The 23,977-nt window shown below is 37.5% G+C and overlaps 1 protein-coding gene and 1 non-coding gene across 4 annotated transcripts in view; both read right to left on the reverse strand.

The window, feature by feature from the left end:
* The window catches only part of STK3 (serine/threonine kinase 3), a 466,952-nt gene that overhangs the window by 8,322 nt on the left and 434,653 nt on the right, over positions 1–23,977 (reverse strand). The window lies entirely within an intron of this gene.
* Positions 586–692, reverse strand: LOC112630805. The gene has a single exon (XR_003120945.1). It is a non-coding gene; the product is annotated as a U6 spliceosomal RNA (small nuclear RNA).

Genomic DNA, 23,977 nt, shown 5'->3' on the forward strand with positions numbered 1-23,977 from the left:
ATCTACATCTCTAGCAAGGCCAGGGAAGTTTTCCTCAACTTTTTCCTCAAAAAGTTCCAAACTTTTTGCTTTCTCTTCTCCCTCAGGAACACCAATGATTCTTAGGTTTGGCCATTTTACATAATCCCATATTTCTTGGAGACTTTGTTCATTTCTTTTCTTTTTTCTTTATTTTTGTTTGATCGGGTTAATTTGAAAGCCTTGTCTTTGAGCTCTGAAATTCTTCCTTCTACTTTGCCTATTGTTAAAACTTTCTACTGCATTTATAATTCTTTAAATTTGTCTTTCGACTCTGGAAGTTCTGATTGGTTTTTCTTTAAAATATCTGTATCTCTTTAGAAAAATTTTCATTCACATCCTGAATAGTTTTTCAAACTTCTTTATGTTGTTTTTCACCTTTCTCTTGTATCTCCTTTGGTAGCTTAATAATTCACCTTTGAATTCTTTATAAAAAGGTATTTCAAAGATTTCATCTTGGTTTAGATCAATTACTGGAGAGCTAGTGTGATCTTTTCAGGGGTGTTATAGAACCCTGCTTTGTCATATTGCCAGAATTGTTTTTCTGGTTCATTCTAATTTGGGTAGAAATACATAGAATGCTTCACAAATGTGCATGTGAGCCTTGCACAGGGGCCATGCTAATCTTCACTTTTTCATTCCAATTTTAGTATATGTGCTGCTGAAGTGAGCACTGTCTCAATTTTTTTTGAACAGAAAATCTTTATAAAGTGTTCCACAGAATATACTGCCTTCTAAGCAGAGGACATAAGGAGACGGTCTTTCCTTGATAGTGAGTTATCATTACTTTTATTAATAATCTGTGTTACATATTAAATTTCTCACTCCTTATTTGGCTTTTCTGTCAGCTCCTCTTCATGGCCATCGTTGAACATATACCCTTCCTATCTCTATAGCAAGTATGTTCATCTATTGGGAACCAGAAAAGCAATTAAACAACCTCATAAGGCATTACCCCAAATAAGAATAGGTTGTGAGTGAAATCCTGAAGCTGTCTGAGGAAAGATAGAGCATGGCCTTAGTGCTGAAGCTCATTAAACCTGTTTCTAGTTTTGTATTTATTTTAAAAATATCTGATTTCAGTTTTGTGGTTGTATAAGGTTGAGTTTACAGGAAATCTGACTTCTGCATAAGCTACATATATAGCTAGGTCTTCAGGTGGGCTGTCAGAGAACTTCAAAGTACTCATGACATATTTATTGAGATTTTTCTACGGACCAAGCATAGTAGGTTCAGAGATGAGTAAAACACTCTACCTCCCACAATGAGATTGCAATCTAGCTGGCAAGACAGGCCCATGCACAGCTAACTCACTGAAGGATGAGTAAGATGATAAAATGGGAAACAGGATAGAGAAGGAAAACAGCATCAGTAGAAACATATATGGTACACGATCGTCTGGCATCTTTAGCGATATCTAGCAGACTGCTGAGATTAGAGAAGGATTCATGCAGGAAGATGAATAGAAGATGAGTCAGGAAAAAGAGGGCAAGGCCAGGTTGCTGTGGGCCTTATGTGTGTTGCTGCAAACTTCTGTGACAAGAAAGAAATGCTAAGTCATTCTGAGCATAAATGGTGATGTGATCACATATGAACTTTAGAAAAATATCTCCAGTAGCAGGTGTAGGAAATGGATTGCCATGGGAGAAAAAAATGGAGGCAAGAAGATCCATTAGTAGGTTACCACAACAATCTAGTGAGAAGGTAAGGCTTGGACCAAGACAATGGAAGTGGAGATTAAGAAGAGAAGGATTTGAGATCTTTGAAAGTAGAATTGGTAGGGTTGTTTTTGTTAAGTGACTGATTATAAAGGGTCAGAAAATAGGAAGGGTTAAGGATGATTCTGACTTCAAGCTTCGGTAATGGGGTAGAGATCGATACTATTAACAAGGTATGGCAGTTAATGAAATTAATTTTAGTACTGGTGAGTTTGAGCTATGAACAAGGCACCAAGGTGGAGACATCAGATATGGATTGTAATTCAGGGTTTGGAGGTCAGGAGAGAGATCCAAGCAAAAGATACAGACTTAGGGAAGTATCAGCATTTAGGCTGTAACGGAAACCCTTGATGAGGAGTAGGTTATCCAGGGAAAGAAGGTTTTCTCCCTGATCTTACTATCTTTCAGATAGTGTCCAACAGAAAATAACACTCACACTAAGCACTTGTGGTCAGAGACTCTTCTCATTTTGTTAATAGAACAGTAATATCAATAGGTTTCTAAGTAGCTCTAAATTATGGTGTCACATAGACAAAAAAAGTGAGCTTGTGTGGCAAAAATTTTCACTTTTTAGATAGTGGGCATGATTTATAGACAAACTTTTGGCTTTGATTAAGCCCTAATAACATGTATTTAACACTTGGTGTTTCTCTAGCTATCAAGCCTCCCACAGGCATGAAAATGCTTTTGGAAGGAAAATGTGACAGAAGCAGCCTTTTCAATCTCTCGAAAAACAGTACTGCAACTGCTCAATGCCTTAGTAGTAAAAAGATTCACAAACCAGATAAAGAGACTCAGTGATTTAAATGATCCTGTAATATCATAGCTTTTATCCTTTCATTTTATTTTATTTTTGCAGTTGCAAGATCTAATAGAGTGAAATAGAGTGAAAACAGAGCTCCCATACAAAGGGAGGGGACCCAAAGGGGGTTGCCATTGCTGGCTTGAATGCCTGGGTTTATATCCTGATCGTTGTCCCTCCTGCTGTGCTCTCAGGCACTAGATGATTGGCTATTTCTTTACCTTCTGTTTTTGCCTAATTAGCATTTTAGTGAGCTCCCTTTACTATCCGATTGGTTGGGTGTGATCTAAGTTGCAAGGCCCATGTTTAAAGGTGGAAGCGGTCACCTTCCCAGCTAGGCTTAGGGATTCTTAGTCGGCCTAGGAAATCCAGCTAGTCCTGTCTCTCAGTGCCCCCTCTCAACAGGAAAACCTAAGTGCTGTTGGGGAGGTTGGCCGACGACCACTCTAACTGCTTCCTGCTGAATTGGGGTGAGTTTTTATCCTTTTAAAATGTGAATCCAAATTAAAAGTTTTTTGAGCTAATAAGGATATTAGAAGAAAAAGTTGAACTTCCTAATATCAGTATATTTTGACAAAAGTTTCCTTCATTAAAATCAGGTTTCCTGAAAATCTTTACAAAAAGGAAGGAAAATCACCTCAAAATTATGTTTATGGATCAGAGTTTGTGGTAAATCTGTTACTTTTTTTAATATATATAGGAAAGAAATGTCACTTGCCATCTTTCTATAATACTTAAAACACAAAGTAGCTGTGTTACCATAGCTATACACTGGTTTACTAGTTCCAAAATCAATTCAGTGTTGGAGTAACAAATCTGATTCATGCTTCTCAGAGTTTATAATGGGGTCAGTCAACTCAGTAAACGTAATAATTGTAAAATATTCATACATTGTAAGTTTTACTGTATATTTACTGAAAAAATGTATAAAAAGGAATAACTGATCTGGAAATGGCTTTAGTGTGTTTAAGGCTAGTTCTCTTTAATAAAATTCAGTTTTTAAGTTAATAATAAAATAGAACCTGCACAACTAAGAGTAGTTCTCAAATATTTAAGCCTCAGCACCGTGGGAGGATATTATAGTTTGACAATCTTTACATGCATTAAGGACACATAGTTGGCTAAATAAATACATTAACTGACATGCAGTAAGAGGAAGAACTGGAACGCAAAGACAGTGGAAGCAGGACCCGCAATCTCTGAAAAACACATAAAGAAAAAGATGAATTTCAGAGCGATATTGTTTCATTACCTGAAGCTTTTGTCCTACTCCTAGAAAATTTTGCTTTTCCTGGACAGCTGAAAGGACAAACATCAGGGGGCAAGACATACTAGTAAGGGCAGAGAAAAAAATCCATTTCCATAAAAGGGTTTAAAATGAGATCAGGTAAATTAAATTGTATGGGCCTGAGATAAACATATTTTGAGATCTGGGATTATTAAAAGTCATTGTTTGTGACTAAGTCATTTGTTTAACAGAAGCATAAAGTTGAGTTATGAGATAAACGTTCACAGAATCTCACTGCAAAACAGAACCTCAGAGATAACTACTCTAACTTCCTTATTTTGGGTGAGGAAATGAGAGCTAGCTTGCTCTAGTACACTCTTGGTTTATGGCAGAGACAAGATTGACCTCTGAGTCAGTTATACTACATACTACATTGGCACTCAATTGCTATTTAGTATCAAAGTTTGTGGGAGAAAAATCCCAAATTTATCTTTTCAATTTCAATTTCCTCTCTCTCTCTCTCTGTGTGTGTGTGTGTGTGTGTGTGTGTGTGTGTGTGTATGTGTATGTGTATGTGACTGGACCGTCAATGTAACCAATTCTGTGAGACAACAATAAGTGTTATAAAGGGATGCAGTTAGCTCAGGTACAAGACCCTTCTCTTGCCTTGTTCAGAAGGAAACAAGAGCCATAACTCATTTTGACTCATAATCTTGGGGAGGGCGATTTACAACAGTTTCAAAGTATCCATTTCTGACTCACTAGACCTCATTAATTAAAAATGACAATGTTTTGGGCTTCCTTCACTAAAACTTAACAGAGTTTCTTAGGTGATTTTAAAGTAGGAGAGAGAAGAGGAAATAAGGCAGAAGAGTGTGGAAACATGCTAACTCCTTTCTATCAGAGGACATACATACTTTTAAATTCTGCAAGTTCAAAGTAAGTAAGTGTCTAATATGAAGTCTCACTGGAAGCTTGGTCATGTTTCAAGTAGCAAAAGTTATTTAGATAGAAGTCAAAAGTTATCAAGTTTGATATTCTTAATCTAGCACTGTTAGAGAGTTCAAAAATGTTAAGCCACCAAAAATGGGGGGTGTTGCTGGTTGTCGATCTGAGCTGAAAGGAAAACTGTTTTTTTTTTTTTTAAATATTCAGCTATGAAGGCTACAGTGAATAGAAAACCCTGCATATGACATTTGTATAGAGCAGTATTTTCAAATGAAATAAAGAGCTGAAGCTCAGTAAAAGGTCTATGCCATCTTCTTTAAGCTTAAGATCAGTTAGTAGACTAGGATCTCCCAGTTCTTACAAGATAATTGTTTACACCAAATGAAAGACTTCAAAGAAAAACTGTAAAACTCTTAACACTAATAATTAGATGGATGGACGAATATTGTTTTTAGTTAAATTAAAAAGTCAAAACTACTTTTTAACAGGAGTCAATATTTTGTTTGAAAATTGATATAGTTTGGTACATGAGTGACAGCTTAAATAAGAAACTCATTTTGTTAATATAGCCCTGGATAATTACGTTTCATTCAGGAGATGAAAGATCAATATCTAAAACTATGACATTTCTCAGTATCTTTAAAAAAAATAAAAACCAAGTAAAAGATATGCAAATTAATAATAACTCAGTTACTAGCTCTTGCATAAAACAGGAGCCCAAATAACTCAGTGATATGAGAAGTTAGGGTGGAAAATAAGATTAAATCAATTCACTGATAATTCTGACATTTCAAAACTTTAATAATTAGAATTATTTCTGAACTCTATAAGAAGTATTGAAAGGCTGCTTATCATTGATCAGAAAGAGTTGTCAGTAAAATTAGAACTTCCTTTAAGTTTACATATCTAGTCTACTATAAAAACCTAAAATATCACAGTCAAGTGATAAAACTTACTTCATAAAATAATTCATCTTAAAATCTCGGGAAAAACACTAAGATTTCGATATAATTTTGTTTTGACAAAAATAGTCCTAATTACATGAGCGATTTTTAAAAGTTATAATCTCAAATAGCAGAATCAAGAGTATGAAGGTTTTGAATATATCACTGTAATAACATTTCAAGACCTAATGATTCTACGAGCTGCTGGAACAATCAGTCTGTCAAAATAAATGAGACACTACTACAATGAAGCAAATGGTCTTATATGTTAATGTTAACACATTTAGTTAAACAGTCAATCAAGAGAATCTAAGGTTTGCTGTGTTTACTGGGAAAACAAACTCTTCCTAGCAACTGTTTAAATAAATCTTGCAGATACTACAGACCATATTAGTGGCCTGTGATTAAAAAAATATGGGTTGCTAATACTGTATCCTGACTCATCTATTTTCCCATCTGCTAGCAATTCTAACAATATGAACTATCAACAGAATGGCTAACAACAATAATTTTCTATGGCAATTTTGATGCAGAATTGCCTATAGCATTTTTGAGATTTACCAGTGCATGTCTCAGACTGTTTTGAGTTGTTTGTGGCCTCGAGCAATGTACTCTTTTTTCCCTTAATATTCCATTTTACTGAAATTTTTACTGTGTTGAACAGAATCTTGTTTGGTTTTAGAAAACACTGTTGATGGAGGCTGCCACACATTTTACTAACAATGAGAACAGGAAACACAACAGAGTACTAGTAAAAATCCAGTCAAGTCCACTGATTGGTTTAAATATACATAAACAGGCAAGGGGCCTTTTGCCCATAAGCCTGAGCCACAGGGATAACAGGTAGTACTTAAAGTTTAAAAAAAAGAAAAGAGAACATTAATATATTAAGGCTTTTTCCTAATTTAATTCCTGGCACTGAGAAGCATACAAAAAAGGAGCATTCTAGTCAATCCAAACTACTATGAAGCCTGTTTAAAGAAAACCGTATATATACATTTAAAATATGCACTTACAAAAATAAGATAGTGATAATTTCAGGCACTTGACACTTACACTGTAGAAGAAAAGCTGAATTCCTCACTGCAAAAATGTGATCTTAAAAGCTGCATTAACATCAAATCTATTGGCAGACTCCCCTTCCCCAAACAGACATTATTTATCCTGTTCTGAGCTGAGTGGCCCAGGTCTTCAGCTGACTGAATAACTAAAAATATTCTGGGATTACAACTGGAAACTACCATGAATCGTTCTGTTTTGACTGTTTAACTTCAGAGCACCTAGAAGCAACTCAGGATTGTAGATTTTCATTCACAAAGAAAAGGAAGAATATGGTTTCCTGTGAATATCAATGAAGGAGTAGAAGAAAGTGCCAATTATTGTTTACAATGTGCTTGAACTCTATCCTAAGGTCCTGTACACTAAGTCATTGAAGTCTAGCAATCACCTTAAGGGGCAGATGTTACCAACCCTGTTTGACAGGTGAGGATGCTCACAGACATCAAATGACCCACCCTAGATCTCTCAGCAGAGGTGCTTATGTAGGCACTCAAAGGCAACATCTAACCCACATAAATTTGAACTGGAGTCTACTGATAGCTATTTCATGGGTCTCCCAAGAACTACAAAAGCACTTCAAAATCCAATGATCATGTGAAACAGTTTTTAACACATTGTTTATAGATTAAAAATAGAAAAAAATTACTTAAAAATCTCACCTTTCCTGTCAGATTACACCTGGTGAAGCATTTTACTAATAAGCTATTCATGTATTTTAGCCATCACTGGCCATATGAAGTAAGTGCATATGTGTTAATTAAGCATTTTTCTATTTAACCAGCTCTTTAGCCAAAGAAACACATTTCTACATAGCCCTTTGGGATAGATTTCATAATGTTATCAATAAAAAGAGAGATACCCTGACAAAACCAATAAAACATGTCTCCTTCACATTCCAGTGAGACTTTGCCTATGTCTGTTCAGACTGTTCCACAGTTGAATTGGTGCTGTGTTTACCTTGAATCTAGTGCAGGAGTTACAAACTGATGAGCATTACCACAATCATCTTGTCCTGGAGAAATCTTGGCCACCCGTTTAAAAAAGGAACGATGAAATTTTCATTGCATTACTCAATGGCAGCTGACCACCCATTCCTTTTATGCATTTTCAGTTTCTAGTAAGTAGCTTTGCTTATTAAAAATATCAGGAAAAGCTTAATTTGGGCACACTTCTGCTACATTGTCAGTGGCTCTAAAATTCTAGGCCCAGGATAACAAAATCTAAGTAACTCAAAACCAGCCAGTAATTAAATCTTTCTGGACCTATTAAAGGCAGATGAAAAATTGTATTAGTTTTGACTGATTTCTTATCTCAGCGATTCTGATTAGCACTTTGAACAGTTTAAAACACCAATGAAGCCATAAATAAGAGGTTAACAAATTAAGTGATTAATGTTCTCTTTATACTTCAATTTAAGAAAAACATTATATGACAAACATTTGTTATGGAAGATCACAAACATTACAAAAACAACAATGGTTAAAGTATATCTGTAACTAGCTTACTGGGTAGTCAAATCTCTGTGGAGCAATAATACAAACTTAAAATAATTTAATTTTTCTCCAATTACACTCTTTTGGCTACGCAAAGCCAAATTTCCTTGATATATCCCACAGTAAATCTTGGGATGATTTCACTGATTTCTGGTCACTTTTACTTATTAAAAGTCCAGACCAATTATAAACTTCAATCTCCTATTAAGTACAAATTTTGCCCCTTCCCTTAGCATGAGCTTGCAACAATTTACAGCGGGGAAGGATGATGTCTATATCTAGAACCTTCTCGCCATCTCTTTCTAAGGTCTAGTTCCTCCAGTGCTGGGAGCAGGAAGGAGACAGGATGTTATTATGTAAATGGTGACTTGTCAGTGGGGTGTGTTTCCCTGGTCTTGCTCTGGTTTGACTGATTACTAGTGGTTTGTGCACAGAAAGCTATGCAGTATTATCCTACTGCTCCTTTTATAGAGGGGCTGCCTAACATCTTTTCTGAGTTAGATATTGTCTTCTCTGACCTGAAAGCCACCTGGGCAGCATTATGACTTCTGACCTCCTCTTTTGGAGTAAAGAGATATAGAAGTTCTCTACACTCTCCAGGGACTAGTGGGGCCCAAGGAAGGTAAGGGGTTATCTAATCTCTTGCTAGCTCACTACTCCAGTGGTCCTTAGTTATCCCACAGGCCTTGGCTCTACCTACAGAAGTCTCCTGCCTACAAAAATCTTTGGGAGAGAAGCAGATATCAGTGTCTATGCTAATATACCTTCCAAACTTCCAGGAACTAAAGGCTCTGCCTTTACTGGCACACCAGTGAGTCTACAGATTCAGCTAGCTCAGTAAGCACCTTGCTGGGGTACCAGGTAATGGTATCCCTTTCCTGCAGGCACCACCATTCTCTGTGAATGGATCTCTGGAAGGCTCCTTATTTGACTTTAGGTAAGGAGAGAGCTATTTTCTTCCCCTCCCACTAGGTTATAAATTCCATTTGGACAGGGCCTTTGTTTAGTAAACAGCTACATCTCTAGTGCCTAGAACACTGCTTGGAACATAGTAGGTGCTTAATCAATATTTATTGAATGAATGAAAAATGGTGGGTCTCTTCGTAATCCCCGGAGGGAGGTGGCATGCTTTAGAATATCAGGTACTTACCACTTGCTATTATCAGCTGTGGATTCTACTAACAATTTTGTGGTAACAGAAAGTCCCTTTCAATGTCATAGTATACATCTATTAACTATTTTAAAAACGGTGAAACCCCGTCTCTACTAAAAAATACAAAAAAACTAGCCGGGCGAGGTGGCGGGCGCCTATAGTCCCAGCTACTCGGGAGGCTGAGGCAGGAGAATGGCGTAAACCCGGGAGGCGGAGCTTGCAGTGAGCTTGAGATCCGGCCACTGCACTCCGGCCTGGGTGACAGAGCGAGGCTCCGTCTCAAAAAAAAAAACAAAAAAAACAAAAAAACGCGCGCGCGTGCGCGCGTGTGTGTATGTGTGTGTGGCATCAAGTTGGTAAATTTGCAGTTGAAGTAAAGCAAAAAGAATATCTGGGAATATCAGGGTATTTTTCAGCATGTTTAATTAATATTAGTATAGAATAGTTTCATGTTCCACTACATGTTTATTCTGCATGTCTGATGATACATTTATTTCATAATAAGGGGCTCATCCTTTTCTTAGAAAAATGGCTTCTGTCAAAAAATTCTCCAAAACGATCATAAATACCATAGTTGACTCTTCGAGGAAACATGCATGGAATGAAGTATGCTGGAAGGGCATCATTGTTACTAATGTCACAATTTACTGCTTCACTGACATCACGATACTTTGACAATTTAAATTATACTATCTTCATATCATAAAAATGTAAATATTTGTTTCTTGAAAATCTATAAAGTAGTTTTGAAATAAAAGAGGTTAGCTAAAACCCACAAATCATGCAATTCAGATTGTAATAGATAATTTTTAATAGTGAAGCAACACCTACAAATAAACAAGAGTCTAATATTTTACTTCTGAAGCATCTAAATCCACAGTTCATTTAAAACAGTTCAGAATAAGAATCGTGGTCTGTTAACTATTTTTAAAACAATAAAACTCAAAATATGGCAAAATGTTTCTAAAACACTTAAAAAGCAAAAATAAATTCGATCATAGTTCTGCATTCTCACTTGCCACATGAGCCTTGGAAGATAAAATTTACCAAAAAGGAAACATTTTAGCACTCTCAATTTTAGAATGGCATGGTTTGCGCCTGAAACAGTACTTAATTTTCCCAGCTACTGACAGACAAATGTACAAATTCAACTAAATAGATTCAGTTGAAGAGATTCAGATATTTGTAAGGACACAAGAAAAAAGGATAGGAGGCTCTCATGAACATGTTTAAAAAGCAAAATTGGTGTCTACCTTAATAACAAATAAGCTGTCTTGTGCAAACTTAAAAGCAAAACAGTCACCTGAATGAAACTGAGATTCTATTGTCTTTTCATTTTTGTTTTAAAATATGTTCACAAATGTTATGAATTTAAGGTAAAAGAAGGTAGAGAATGAGAATACACGAACATAAGTCTAGCTAATTATTAACTTAGATGTGTCTAATGGGGGAAGAATCAACTTTCAAATGTAAATGTTTCAAATCTTCAACTTTCTGAATTGGGGAGAGGACAGCAGTGTTCGTGGGTTATGTCATCATCTTAGGCTGGGCAACTAATATGCAGAAAGCATAGAAACTAAAGATGAGGGCCGGGCATGGTGGCCAACGCCTGTAATCCCAGCACTTTGGGAGGCCGAGGTGGGAGGATCTGAGGTCAAGAGATCGAGACCATTCTGGACAACATGGTGAAACTCTGTCTCTACTAAAAATACAAAAATTAGCTGGGTGTGGTGGCATGTGCCTGTAGTCCCAGCTACTCAGGAGGCTGAGGCAGGAGAATCACTTGAACCCGGGAGGTGGGGGTTGCACTGGGCTAGGATCATGCCACTGCACTCCAGTCTGGTGACAGAGCGAGACTCCATCTTAAAAAAAAAAAAGAAAGAAAAAAAGAAAGATGAGAAAGTAATATGCCACCGTTACTTCCAAATGGCTGAGTAAACATTGATTACAAACTAAAATTTTCAAACTCAGATGATTATAATGCACGAATAGTCCAAAAAGGCTTTTTTTTTTGGGGGGGGGTGTCTAAGAATGGCACCAAATTAGATTTTTAAAAACTGTTTTTGGGTATCAACTAATTTAATAGAGAACATGGCATCAAAATTTTATCTCATTATAATAACACCTTGCAAAATGAGTGTGTTCCCCAACGTTCCTGTAAGTCTTCAGTGCTGGGGCTGGACCAGGCTGCACCTCACACAAAGGCAGCAAGGCTTTGGTTTTATCCTCCCTTGAGCCAGACACCTGCCTTCTGAGTTGCCTCACTACTCATGTGGACATGGAAGCAGAGGCAGAGAACTGAGGTTGGGGGACAGCACAAAGAATGGCTGATCTTACTTTACATCTACCAGGAAGCTGGGAGACTGTGGTCACGAGTGGAAATTTGAGGATCAGAATTTCAGCTCTGGTTTGAATAATACACATTAATATGGAGTAGTTTTGCTAGTAAATCTTCACATTTTTATTTTACAAGATGAAATTTCAGCTCAGTCTTAAAAAGTACATTTTAATAAGGATAAAAGGAAAATGCATCTTTAATTACTGACCAAATGAAAGACATACTGTTGGTTTACCTCCTGTGGAAAAAGTAATAACACAGCTACGTGACTGCTGAATTCAATGTGCTCTTGAGGAACTTTCCATAAAATATTAGTAAGTGACTGACATACACTGTTATTCAAGGAAGAGCTTATCTACTGGATAATTATTCTGAAACTGGTTTATATTCACATACAATAAATGTAACTCTCAATCTGAAAAAAATGACCCAGCAGACCTAGTGCTGAGCTGCCAGTACCTGGTACTAAGAGATCTAGAATTCTCCAAAGCTTTCTTAGACAAGAACACTGTGAGTAACTTTCCTTTTCCTTATTAGAGTCAGAGTAGCAGTGCATGACCAGAAATGATCAACTAATTTTGAAGAATACCACATGAAAAGAAATTACCTTCAAACTGACAAAAACATTGCAAGCTCGTTCACACAACACTGCCCATTTCTGGATACCCACGATTTACCTAAGTTCTTCTAGCCTATTTTCAGTTAGCAATATCCATTTGAATGAACCTCTTCCTGCTATAGTTCTCTTAACTACAGTGCATGATCTTGTGACTCTGTCAGGTCCACCCTAGTCCTGCCACTGCCAACCCACAGATCTCTTCTAATCACTCCCAGTTGTGAGAGACAGGCATAGTCCTAATCAGTTTCTTCTCACAGGCATGTTCACTGCCTCATCTCACCAGTACTCAGTACAAGGCCTTTTAAGTAGGCCACCCTCACTCTCACAGTTGTTTCTATAGTCAGAATAGCCAGCTGTGCTGGACCATGTTGTCAAAAGAAGGGAGAGATAACTCTTAAATATTGAGGAAGTTGAAGATTCTGTTAGCTATCTTCTAATTTTTCAATAACCAGAAACTGTCTTTCATTGGTCTTTAGTGAGTGTCGTCCTTAATTATATCAACTAATTTTAAAGATGACATTTTTCCTAGACAATTTTGCTAGCGTGACAGCATAAGCTTCCCCAACCCTTGGTAAATCTCTGCTCTAAGTATAAAAAACAAGACACTGTTTACTGACTCTTAAGAGGTATGGGTTTTTAATCTTGCAGGGTGACCAAGTGTTGAATATTTGGTAACAATTTTGTAAACTCTTTTACATCCCACTTAGAAATTAACTGATAGAATACCTGAGGGATAGCAGTAAAAGTGGAATCAGTAGAACAGAATAAAATTAAATGATCTAAATCAACTGCAGTGTAACTGAAACCTTCTGAATAGGCAGGTGGCTTCTGAAAAGGGTAGGGATAAATGAAATTACAGCTTGACTGGCTCAGAGAGTTTACAGGTTCGTAGAGGATGAGTGGCTTACAGCTCGATCACTGGCTCCTAAAAAGTTAGGAAATTGGGCCACTATCAGATCAATGGTATCTGAAACTGAGAAACATGAAGCCATTGAGCTCTACAGATATGAATAGTGGCATCCACTGAACCCCTCTCACAAGGGCAACATTTCAACCTCTAAGCGAGGGCTAGGTCGCTAGCTATACAGTACCCTCTGGCGGCCAGATTTGGCACTGCAGATTTTCTGCCTTTCAAGAAAAGAGGCCTGGTTTTTTTTGTTTGTTTGTTTTTAATGCACAGACTTAGCATCGGGTTACGCCTTGATAAAGCCATCATAAAGTAAAAATATCATTAAGTCTAAAATGCATTTAGTACAGCTAACCTACCAAACATCATAGCTTAACCTAGCCTAAACATGCTCAGAACAATTAACATTAGCCTTCAGTTGGGCAAAATCATCTAACACAAAGCCCATTTTATAATAAAGTGCTGAATATCTCATGTAATTTATTGAATACTGTACTGAAAGTGAAAAAGAATAGCTATATGATTACTCCAAGTACCGTTTCTACTGAATGTGTAACACTTTCATATCACCAAAAAACTTTAAGTGGAACCATCATATGCCAGGGACTGTCTGTAATTCAAAATCTTTCCAGACAAGGAAGGAATCACCAATAGCACTGCTGGGCTATGGGTAGGTGGGCAACTACCTACTAGGTGTAAATCTGTCACCCAAAAAAGTAAGTTATTATAGTGGCTTTAAGGGAGAAAATGTTCCTGTGAATGTGTTTACAATCGCATGGGTGTAGCTACTTAAATGAAGAAATCTGGTGAGTACTTAGCTATTTAAAATTTCATTCTTTGCAGGCACTTACTTTACAAGAAGTGTTCTTATATATAGAGATTCATATTGCTATAAATATGTACATAATAGCTAACATGCACTCAGTGCTTACCACTGGCAGACACTATGCTGTTATTTAATAGGCAATAATCCTATGAATTAGTATTATTAGTATCATGATTTTTCAGAGTTTACGTTTTCAGAGGCACTAAGAGTTGGAACTTCAAGACATTTAGCTAATAAAAAAGTGTGGCCAGGATTTGAATCCAAGGGAACCGAATTTCGGAGCTGGCACTCTTAAACACTATACAATGCAGTTAAATATATGTAGTTTACCGGCCATAATACATTTTTCCAAAAAAGAGATGGTTTCTTAAAAAATTTAAGTTAGATTCAGATTAGTATAGAGACTTGCAGGTCAATGATGCTTAAAAACTAAACTAAAACCCTATGCCAGTTGAGTGTTCATTTCCTAGAATGTTTACTCACATATACCTCATGGTGGAGAGGGGAGTTTACAATTGGCCACAGAGCCTGAGACCTAATATTTTTCAAATCATAATATATTTTACAGTACTTTACAATTTACAAAGCATGTTTACATACATTGTATCACATGAACCTCAAAATAATGCTGTGAAATGGGGCAGATAATTCTGTAATAGGCATTATTCTTAACTTTACAGATGATTAATGAGGCTTAGAATGGTAAGTCATTTCCTTAAATAACACAATTCTTTCAAAATCTAAGATGTTCCAAATGACTGAATGCATTATGAATTGCCCTATCATAGGCTTTAACATCTGTCACATAAAATTTAAAAAAAAGATTTCTCACAATAAACCAAAATAAAATTTTACTTCATTTTATTTCTGCTTTATCTACAATAAATATTATAATTCAACAGTAATTACTATTGTTGAACTAGCAAAACCCACATAACAAAATAAAAACCAGAACATGAAAAGTTATAGTAAGGAGAATGAGAACAAGTATGGATCATAACATCCAGAGTTAGGAACGAAATGGTCCAAAAATTATGAGATTAAGATCAATGATTACATCAAGCACTCAGCATTTTTGTAATTATTTAAGTTTGCAAAGTGCCTTCAAAAATTTGTTACTCTTTTATAATCCCTAAGAGATCACTGAGAGACAATAATAGCCTTTACGTGGCAGATGAAGAACATTTTGAAAGTACTATGAAATTAAGTTATTATTTTTGTTTAAAAGAAAACATCTTGTGATTCTAATCATAACCGAAAGCCCCAAGTTCTTTCTGAATATAAGCAATGCCATTTACAAACATTCCTGCTGCACCCATCTTCTACACCCCCTGTTGTCATGAATTTGCATACCTGCCTCTGATTACAGGCTGGATCGCCCCAAAGTAGTCTTCTCAGAAACCTATCTACACAGTCAGCTTCTTTCTCTTGTGCATCTTCAAACTCTCTTTTTCTTTAGCATCAACATGATATACTTTCTGATATTTCCCATCTTAAACTTTTATCGTTTTTTCTTATCTCAAGAAAACCCTGCCTTGACTCACGCTCATTCCTCCAGTTGTCACAACTCCATCCCTCTTCTCCTTTAGAAAGTCAAACTTCTCAAAGTATGGAGAAAACAATCTCCATATTTTAAAATGGCAATCAAACTTCAACTTGCTCCATACTGGCTTCTGATCCCCTAATGCGCTCCAACTTTTCTCTTGTTAGGTCACCAAAGTTAAATGAATTCTTTTTAGTTTCTATCTGATTTGGCCCCTTGATACTTCGTCTACACCTTTCCTTCTTGAAATCTCCCTCTCTTGGCTCCTATAACACCATGCTCTCTTTTCTCCTACCTTTATGGCCATTTCTCAATCTCCTTTATTGGCTTCTTCTCAACTATTAAATGTTATAACTACTCAGGACTCTGGGCTTTTACTATATACTCCATTTCCTAGGCAGTCTCATACATGCCCTGGGCTTTAAATACCATCTATCTGATGTTATCTCTAATATAGATCTGTCTTCCGAGTTCCAGAACTTAGTAATTCTATTAGATGTCTCCTGGGTATTGCAATACTCAATACGTCCATATCTGATAGAGACCTTCTAAACTGTTTATCTTTTAACCTTTCCTATTTCACTAAATGGCTCTTCCGCCATCCAGCTAGTTGCAAAGGCTAAGAACCTACTAAATGTTGCCATGCTTTGTGCTCATACTACTTACCAAGATATGTCAAATCGATCCTCGTCTTCATCTGCTGTCATCTCGCCAGTCAAGGCCTTCTTATCTTGAGCATGCTGTTTCAACAGCTTCCTAACTAGTTTCCTTCTATCTTTGCTCCCCTTCAATTCAATCTCCAGACAGCAGCCAGAATTATTGTTTAAAAATGTACAATGGGTCATGTCCTGCCCCTAAGATACTGAAATGGCTCTTTGTTGCATCTGAAATCTGAATGCGGCCTTGCCTGAATCTAGTCCTGCCTTGGTCTGAAGCTTCAGCTTGTGCTACTCTAGCCATTACTACTATGTTTCCATCATGACTGATTCTCTTTTAGTTTCTCAGATTCACCAAGCTTTTTGCACACTGAATTGGGAGTAAAATGGTCCAAAAATTAAGAGGTTAGGATTAAAATGATTACATGCCTTTCCTTTGCTTAGAATGTTGTTCCACACTCCCCACTTTGGCTTCAAGTCTTTGTTAACACAGTTCTTTCTACTGAGAATGTCCTTTCCCTCATCTCTGCCTGATGAAGTTCTACTCATCTTTAGGACTGATCTTAAATGTCATCTTCATAAAGTCTTCCTGGTCAAATTTTCCCTATAAGCAGGTTGAGTTACTTTTTCTCCATATACCTAAAGATAATTTTGCATATATCTCTGTTATAACATTTATCACCGTACTGCAATTTTAAAAAAATTTCTGCCACATTAGAACTGTACTATGTGAGATACCTGAATATAGGACTGGGCCTTCTTTAGATCCCCAAATTTAGCAGGTGATTAACATCATCCAATCTGTCACCCATTAATATTGCTTTAAGAATAACAGCCATCTTACATGGCAACAACCACTAGTGAAGATTGTATTTATTAACTTGTGTTTGTCATCACTGTGACATACACATATTCAGAAAAACGACTCAATATTAATCATTAAAGATGTTACTGTGATGAAGTCTCCTGAAATCTGAGTTCATCTGTATGCCCATATCCAATGACTTGAATGTCTCAACCAATTTATTGGCTAGCACAATTCTCAAGCCTTATTAGGAACCATAATTTCTGTGGTTGACATCTTTTTTTTTTTTTGATACGGAGTCTCGCTCTGTCACCCAGGCTGGAGTGCAGTGGCCGGATCTCAGCTCACTGCAAGCTCCGCCTCCCGGGTTTACGCCATTCTCCTGCCTCAGCCTCTCGAGTAGCTGGGGACTACAGGTGCCCGCCACCTCGCCCGGCTAGTTTTTTGTATTTTTTAGTAGAGACGGGGTTTAACCCTGTTAGCCGGATGGTCTCGATCTCCTGACCTCGTGATCCGCATGTCTCGGCCTCCCAAAGTGCTGGGATTACAGGCTTGAGCCACCGCGCCTGGCCGTGGTTGACATCTTAATGCTGAGTAGGAGCTGGAAGCTTTGTGGACTCTCAGGTTCATGCACCTGAAAGGCCTGTTTGCTTAAGGGTGTGCATGATCTTGCTCAGAAGCACCAAGAACAGCGGTGAGAAGAGAGAATGTAGAACATCCATTGTATACAAGAGGCAGTGACAACAGAGATGGCCTATTCAAAAGCCTTTAATTCTCAAGCACCAGGAAGACAATTTTAGAACTGACTACAATAGATCTTTTGCTAGACTGTTCTGAAGGCTAATTTTTTAGAAAGCAAAACCATATTATCAGAATATTAATCCACAATAAGATTGAATACAATTTGTTAAAGAACAGACTCCATGTACTATTACAAAAATCAGGTCTGAGCTGAAACACCATCCACTTGAAATATTTAAAAATAAAAACAGACAACTCTCTTAAGGAGGTCTTTTAAAGCATCATCTGATATCTACGCTATGATAAAAGTCAGCATCAAGTTTAAAGAAGTGAAACAAAACACTATCACCATGCCCCTATGAGCTAAAACTTTGAGAATTATAAATGGCGGATTTAACAATGACAACCTTGCCATTTTTTTGCCAGATGCGAAACAAATTATGCTAGTTCCTCCTCTAGAATTTCTTGCTTTTTCTGTCTGTGACCTTCTCAGCTCACCCAAAAGCAGCACCATTCATTGACTGAACTGTTATTTGACAGTCTGCCATAATCAAATATGGTGAACAGAGTATCACGATGTTCCAGTTCACTTTAAAGCAAACTATTTAGGTCTATAAATTCTATCTAGGCCTTAGATACACTTCAAGGCAAAGGCAGGTATGTTGGGCAGAGAAAACATCAAGATTTGACTTTTACTCCAAAACGTACTTCAGTGTAGACTGGAAGTTTGTATTCAAAACATTAGGGGAGAAAAGTTTAATGTTACATGTGTATTCAACATAATAATATCCTCTGTTTTATCCAGGTAATTCATGAAAACCAGAGGTATAGAGGGAAGGTGAGAATCAGGCAGTGATTTGCTTACAGATATGAAATCTTGGGAGCAACTCAGTCCAGTGCAGAGACTTCTATTGCCCTACAAACTCTTAATATTGGGCAGACTTGGGTTTTTACTGGTTAGGTAATGAAAAGCCCAAGGTAATTATCAGGACTAATCAGAATTACAAAGGGCACTGACACGAGGTCACTGTAATAAAGTTATACTTTATATTATCAGCAGTCTTAAAGGGCTATGGGTAAATGTTCCGGCTCTGTGGCCCCCTGATAAGCAGGATTTTCATTCCAATAGAAAAAGGAAAAAAACTGATTCCAGGTGGAACCAATATTGCTTCCCCACCCTTTTTTCAGTTGAGAGCTGACAATCATGTTACAAAATGAAAAAGGCAAATGCATGAACAGATTTTAGTGTTGCAATAAAACAAAAGTTACCACAAAACTAATGTGGCTTTTTAAATGACATGAATAACAGATTCTGGGCAAATGGTAATTATTCATAATTAATTTCATTTCAAAAATAGCCACAGCCAAAATTATTTTTATACAGTCAACCCAAAATGTTTCCAAATTCTCTAACATCTATAAATTAAATCACTCTTGATGATTTCCACTACAACCATGCAAGGTTTAACACTTTTACAACAGAGGAGTTTAGAATATATCACCCCAAAATACATTACTCTGGCACACTGACTATTTTGAGTAAAAGGTACTTGAAAAACAGCAACTGCAAGAACACTCTGATCTTTCTTCTCATAAAAGCAGGAAATGAAATTCCCATGTGAAAGATAGCCTCCCTCTACCAGAAGGAAAGCATCATTCTTATCATCAGGACGGGAAGTTGAGACCGAGGAAAATCTGTACAGATAAACCTTGTTAAGCTAACTCTTGTCTTTCTAGTTACTTCTCTGCCCAAGGCCCTCTGCCTTGTCACAGTTTCACAATTTACTACTCTTTAGCCAACAGAGTAGTAAATTCAGTATATAAGTTTTCAATTTTAACTGCATCTGTGGGTCTTCATTTCCTTATGAAGACTCCTTGCCGTGTAAAATTTGTACTAAATAAATTTCTATGTTTTTCTCCTGTTGATCGATCTATGTCAATCTAATTCTCAGACCTAGCTGAAATACCCTAGAAATTGGTAAAGGTACAATTTCACCTCACCTACAACACATACGTATCATTTAAAAACATCTTTCTCAACCCCAACTCCCTAGCAGCCATGGTGCACCCTCAATGTTGTGACTGAGAATTAAGGGTTCCTGAGCTCTTCTCCTCTGCAAATCCCACTCATGGGTTCTTCACCAAATGTCCATTCGCAATTCATTCCGCCATTTCCTATCTCCTCTCCACCTGAACAGGCCACCCCTGCAGCCCTGAAATGCTTGAGGGGCTTGGGAAGCTGAAATTCTGTGGTATAAGGTTTCAATGGCTAGCCTAGCATAATCATCACATGTGGGGGTGGCCCTAATGAAGGCAAGGGAGAGGGAAGGGAAAGGACACTGAGAAAAGGCTTCAGGAGTCTGTTTTAGGGCATCTTAGCCTTGGCACTAATGAACATTTGGTGGGGTCAGGGGAATTATTGGTTGTGAGGGGCTGTCCTGTGCGTTGTAGGATGTTTAGCAGCATCCCCAGAGTCTACTCACTAGATGCCAGTAGCCTTCCCCAAGTTTGGACAACCCAAATAATTCTAGGCATTATCAAATTGTCCCTGGGGGGCAAAATCACCCCTGTTTGAGAACCAGCAGTCTACTCTAGAGTCTTGGGCATAGAGAGGTGTAGGAAGAAAATTAAACAGAGGAAAGAACCTGAATTCAGACAGACTCTTGGGCTATGTGTGGAAGAAGCAAGTGGCTCTTGGTCACATGCTGCTCTCTGTGAACATGACTCAATGTAGCGGAAATTTGAGAGCGAGCACAAGGACAAGAGGAATGGAAGTCAGGAAGTGAGAGGAATCTGCAAGGAAGAATTCCAACGGAAATACTCTACCCCTCACTGACGAGGTGACCCCTATGTATCTACTAAAGAGTACTCAAACTCTTTTTCTTAAGGCGCTGGTTTATAAAGGCCATCAGGAAGCAGACTGAGATTTGGCGGTGGGGTGGAAGAAGGGGAGTTGGGAGGTACAGAAGGGTTTCCCCTACCTAAACTAAGCTCGGGCTGAAGATTGATCGAGTTTGCCTCCTGAGCAGAGCAAAGAACTGAAACATGCGAGAGGGTTGCAGTGCAGCATTTTAGCCAACTTTCCCAAGGCAGATGCCTGGAGTTCTCACTGAGGAAGCGGGCAGAACCTAGAAAAATCCTTACTACTCCCCCAAGTTTGCAGAGGGACTTCAGATGACTAAAAGTAGCTGCAGGAAAGAAAAAGGATATTTTCTTTTCTGCCTAGCCATTTACAAAGTTTTTTAACTCGTAGAAAATCATCAGAGTTCTTTCAGTTTCTGAGCCTCTCAAATAAAGTGGAAATACTATAAACTTATGTCACAGAGATGTTCTGAAGATTACATGAGACCACAGATGTTAAAGGGCCTAGCACAAAGGTGGCACAGGTGGCTCCCTATCTTCTGTCTCTCCTTCATTTTTGGTTTTCTTTGGGCTCATGTACCACATGCCAACATCTGTGCCACAAGAGCTTTCTCTATCTGCTCTTATACACTATATTTACCAGCTTCTGTCGTTATCTTGTTCTGTGATTTTCCTGTCTCCCTATGTTCCTGATGAGGTGGCAGTGGTACTTGCTGCTAAATACATCGAAGTCCTTTCATCACTGGTGACAAGAGTGCATGTGAAAGGTAGCAGTGGAGAAGATGCAGGAAAAAGAATGCCATAGTGAGGATGACACACTTCATCACTGTTTTACCCTTGACAGCTCTGACTGACTCCACCTGAGTGAAGACATGAAAAAATCTCTTTCTGCGTCATAGTGCAGGCGTGTAGTTTAGCAGGAAACTTGAGAGGCAGTTAAAAGATGAAGAAGCGGCCAGGCGCGGTGGCTCACACCTGCAATCCCACCACTTTGGGAGGCCGAGGCGGGCGATCATGAGGTTGGGAGTTTGAGACCAGCCTGGCCAACATGGTGAAACCCTGTCCCTACTAAAAATACAAAAATTAGCTAGGCATGGCGGCAGGTGCCTGTAATCCCAGCAACTTGGGAGACTGAGGTAGCAGAATTGCTTGAATCCGGGAGGTGGAGGTTGCAGTGAGCTAATATTGTACTATTGCACGCCAGCCTGGGCGACAGAGCAACACTTCATCTCAGGGGAGGGAAAAAAAAAAAGATGAAGAAGTGTATCAGGAGTTCAGCTTTTGCTAAGTCAGAGAAAGTTCTTAACAGACTAACTCTTTCGCAGATAATAAACGGTGGACAAAATACAAGAACCAACTACTGAAGTCTCTGCAGAATGAACAAAAACACATTCTTCACCCTCCACAAGAAAACATTTACAATGTCTGGGATGTAATCCAAAATTACTTGACATACAAAGAATCTGGAAAATGCAATCCACCCCCAATGGAAAAGACAATTAACAGAAACCAACCTTGATACGACCCAGATATCAGAAATAAAAAGACTTTAAAGCAGCTATAATTACTGCTGAGGTAAGAGAAGATATGCTCACTATGGATGAAAAGAATGAGAAATCTCAGCAGAGAAACCAGAAATATAACAACAACAACAAAAACAAATAGGAGCTTTGAAACTTGAAAAATTCAATATCTGAAATAAAAAGCTTTCTGGATAGGCTTAATAGCAGAATGAAGATGACAAAAAAATGATTGGAAAAAGGTTAGTGAAAATTATCCAATCTGAAGAGGAGAGAGAAAAAAATTTAAAAAGACAGTGTTTCAGGACCCTCTGAAGTCCCAGAAGGTGGGGAATGGGAGAAAGTGGCGGGAAAAAACATCAGCGCAAATTACAGCTAAAAACAGTCCTAAATTTGGCAACAGACAAATTTATAAAGTCAAGAAGCTCGTGAACTGTAAAGAAGATGAAAAACAACATTAATCACAAAAATAAATGCCTAGGTTGATAGAAATCAAAAATAAAAAAGTTGTGAAAGGAGACAGAGAGAAAAACACATACAGGGCAACAATTGGAATAATCAGAATTTTCTTTTGAAAATATGAAGTCCAGAAGACATCTGGAACAATATTTCAAACTTTCTGAGATAGGAGAAGCACACTTCACTTTAAATATAAAGGCATAGAGAGGTTAAAGTAAATGGATGTAAAAAGAACACGCAAACAGTGAATGATTATCGTACTAACACTGGAGGGGGAAGCATATCACCTGCCTAGCTGCCACAGTATGATTTCAAAAAAACTAGAACATTCACCAAGAACAAACAAACAAACAAAAAACCTCTTCAAATAGACCACGGAACTGAATTCCAACTTGTATCTGATAACAGCGATGACAGTATCTCTCTATAACAATCTTGACCAGCATATATCACCATTACTAGAAGCTACTGACAAGAAATCCAACCTTGGTATGCTGTACATGACTGTTCTCCCACCCTCCCAGTGAAATCAAGCAAAATTAATAATAGCCTACTACGTCAGAGGGACTCTTTTGGGGGAAAGTTTCAGGCTATGCTCTTGCCTCAAAATTGGCGGGGAAAACACATACACATATACATACACACAAAGCAAATATAGCAAAATGTTCAAAATTGTTGAATCTAAGTAGTAAATGTTAAGTGTTTATTGTACTATTTTTCAGCTTTTTGAATATATTAAATTTTTTTATACTGTAAAAAGAGAAAAATTAGCCAGAAGAGCTTTATTCAAAACACCTTCCCCTCCCTTTCCTCCACATTTTGATATATTCTTGGTGGGGAGGTATATCAGGATACTAATTGTATCTTTTGATACGAAAATAACTTCACATGATTCTGGTATATTTCAACCACTGCTAGAAAATCCACATGGATAAATGCTAGAATGAGGGCTAGGACTTTTTCTAGTTTGTCCATTACTGCATCTAGTATATTTTCAAGGAATAAATGTTCAATGAATTAAAAAAAAAGCTACCCTAGATGTTCAATAAAAAAGACATCTGCACCTATATGTTTACTGCAGCACAATTCACGATTGCAAAGATACGGAATTAACCTAAGTGCTCATCTACAGATGAGTGGATAAAGCAAATGTGGTATATCTGTATCATGGAATACTACTTAGCCATAAAAAGTAACATCTTTTGTAGCAACTTAAATGGAATTGGAGGCCATTATCCTAAGTGAAATAACTCAGGAATAGAAAATCAAATACTGCATGTTCTTACTCATAAGTGGGAGCTAAGCTATGGATATGCAAAGGCATGCAGAGTGGTATAA

This window comes from Theropithecus gelada, chromosome 8, assembly GCF_003255815.1.
Source record: "Theropithecus gelada isolate Dixy chromosome 8, Tgel_1.0, whole genome shotgun sequence".
Lineage (NCBI taxonomy): Eukaryota > Metazoa > Chordata > Mammalia > Primates > Cercopithecidae > Theropithecus > Theropithecus gelada.